The following is a 3,339-nucleotide window of genomic DNA, read 5'->3' on the forward strand; positions in this document are numbered from 1 at the left end:
AGTGAAATTCATAGGAAAATGATCAGACGTTCCATTAATGAATGTAAAAAATCGGTGTATGTGCACGTGGAATGCCCGACAAAGAATCAATGCCTGATTGCTTGAATCAGTACATTTTGTTTGCCAGCGAAAGAATCTGAAATTAAACGTGATTTGATTGTTAAATTAAATATTTAGTTTATTTGTATATTTATTTGATCGTTAAATTAAATTTGCAGTTTATTTGTATATTTAACAATATCAAGTAATAAATTGAATTGAACAGATCGCATAGTGATGCAAGAGAAGCACTTTTCCTTGTTAATTACTTAATAAATTATAGGAAATTTCACTCAAACCTCTTAACTCTTACCAAAGCACTTATTGTCCAAAAACCAAAAGTTAATCATTTGCAAGTGCATGATTGATTGATTGATTTATTATTTTTTTTTTAAAATTTTTTGAAGTACTGATAAGTTGTGAGTCAAATGAATTTTTGCACAACAAGTATCAATTATGTGTTTTATGAAATATGTGAAATGAAAAAATATGTTGTAAGCAAGTTTATGTGATTTCAGGCTCGTGTGACCCATAATAGCAATAGTTTTGATGTTGAATAGGTTCTCCATGAGTCTAAGTGCATCAAGTTCACAGAGATTTCCAAAAAGTATTGAAACAATGCAAGAAATGTCGTTACACAATGAAAATATATGTAAGTAATTACATCAATTTAAAAATTTATTATGAGGGTGTTTGGGACATATTATTTTAGTAATAATGCATTCTTGAATAGTATATTGATGAGAAGTGTGGTTAAAAAATAAGAAATTTTTTTTTATTTGCATGTAATATTATTTTATTGAAAAATGTGTAGTTGAAATGATGTCAAATCACTGTTTAAAAATGTATTTTTTGGAATAATGTGGCTCAAACAGGCCCTATGTATAATACTTTTACATATTCAACTCTTCTGTAACTCTTAAGTTTGGGTTAGTGGTGATGATGGTGGTGATGGGTGATCACGATTGTGGGCTAGAGGTAGACGAGGTGGGAATGAAGAATGAGAATGGGTGGTTTTCCTTTCTTGTTTTAATTTTTTTTGTTATATTAAAAATGAGGGACCATAATGAATAGAGTACGTTTATATATAATAATAATAATAATTCCAACCAAACATGTTAACCTTACAAGTTGTTGCTATAAAAAAGAAATGTTATTTGCAGTCACTTACTAACGCAGTTGGCTTACATAAAATACATGTGACGGTTAATGATTTAACATAAGATAAGAAAAAATTACTACATTAAAACATCAAATCAAAAACTGTCATGTAAGATGTTACGTAGGACGACTATCATAGTGAATAATTATAAATAATATTACTTAATTGAAAATTTTCAGATTTTAATTTGTATATGTATAGTCGTTTACCACTTTAGGATTCAATTTTCAAACTTTTTTAATTTTTTCTAACATGGAATGACTTCATCTTGAAAATCATTCAATTTCCTGAGCTTTGGAGTAAAAGTTGGGGGAAAAAATATAGGTTTCATTTAGTGGATAATAACAACTATCGGTATTTATTATAATATTTGATAAGAACCATTGGTTAAATGAGTCCTTATTATAATTAATATCAATGTTTTATTATATTTGATAAGACTAACGAGTTAACTATGGAACCATTAACCTAGTGTCATACCTATTCGACTGGGATAATGCTCAAGTGAGGTCTGAAAGCTGTGTTTTCATTCTTCAATGAATAAAACATGCGAGACTCACGTGTGTAATTGAAGACCGTTTGGACGTGATTCGTGAACTAGGGACTATAGTGCAATTAAAATAATAGTTGAAGCAAGTAAAAGCCAAAAAATAGAATGAGGACTCATTTACAACTAAGTGGATAGAATGAAGACTAGTGCTGCAATTTTCCCTTTCGACTATAAAATAGCCACCGCTGTATTGTTTGTAATCGTTACGGCATTTGTGAGTGCTCATAGAATCAAATGTAAATACTCGTGAGTAGGTATATCAATAACAATAATAGAAAATTTTAAACTTTTAAAAATTGAGATAATAAAATAAAAAAATGTAATGAATATAAAATATATATATATATATGAATTTAATGAAATTTAGATTTAAAAATAAAGTTTGATCAACTTACACGATTAAAAAAAAAAAAAAAACTTTATCAAGAAGAACTACGTGGAATATAGTGTAAAAAACGTGGCAAAATTAGTGAGCAAGCATGTAAATGAATAATAATATAAATTTTTGAAAATTTCAAAATTAAGAAATAAAATGATAAAACATATTGAAAGAGACTACAATTTTGCTAAATTTCAAAGAATTTCGACACGAGTAATTTATTATGTCTCCTAGAAAGTATAATAGCCTAGTTGAAAGTGTGTAATCTGTACCATTTTATATTAAAGTCAAGCTCAAAATCCAACTATGAAAGTACTTTTCTTGATCAATATATTGCATCAATAAAATATAAAAGGATAACTTGCATATATAGTACTCAATCTTTGCTCAAATTTAAAATTTTGTCTCCAATCTTTTTTTACCTAAATCTTGTCCCCAATCTTTTTTGGTCTAATCTTGTCCTAAAACCTTCAATTAATTAGCATAAGATGAACAAGAGGTCATGGAGGTGACGGTGGATGATAGTCAATGGCCTGAGGTATTTGGGGTGGGTGACTTGAAGAAGACAATGTTATTCTTTTTTATTATTTACTAGTCGTTATCACGTGCGTTGCATGAATTTTGTATTTATCGTATTTTTATTAGTATATGAATTTTAGTTTTTTTGGGAAGTTTTTGAAAAAATATCTAAAAACATTTTCATGATATAAGAAAATAATTGTAAATTATTTTTACAATAGCATAGCAGTATGCTATCTAGAAAAAATATGTTTGTATATTTGATACTTGAATAAGAAATATACAAACTATTTTGCTTGTATTCTTTAATAGTATTGATATGATTGAATTTAATGAGAAGATTATATTTCTAAATTTTGTGTAATTCAATACTATAAAAATGAAAAAAAAAACTCTCTGTATAGTGCGGAGAGAGTTGAACCAAGTGAGTAAAAATAAAAAAAGGCGCGGAGATAAAAAAATCTCTCCGCATAGTGCGTAGACAGTTAAACCATGTGCGGAGAGTTAGCAACCTCTTTGTACAGTACGAAATAAAAAAAAAAACTCTCCGCACAGTGCGGAGAGATGACAAACTAACTCTCCGCATAGTACAAAGAGCAAAAAAAAAAACTCTACATTATGCGGAGAGAGTTAATCTCTTTGCATGGTGCGGAGAGTTGGTCCGCACCATGGCAAAACTCTCCGCACAGT

This window comes from Olea europaea, unplaced genomic scaffold (assembly GCF_002742605.1).
Source record: "Olea europaea var. sylvestris unplaced genomic scaffold, O_europaea_v1 scaffold1207, whole genome shotgun sequence".
NCBI classification, from domain to species: Eukaryota; Viridiplantae; Streptophyta; class Magnoliopsida; order Lamiales; family Oleaceae; genus Olea; species Olea europaea.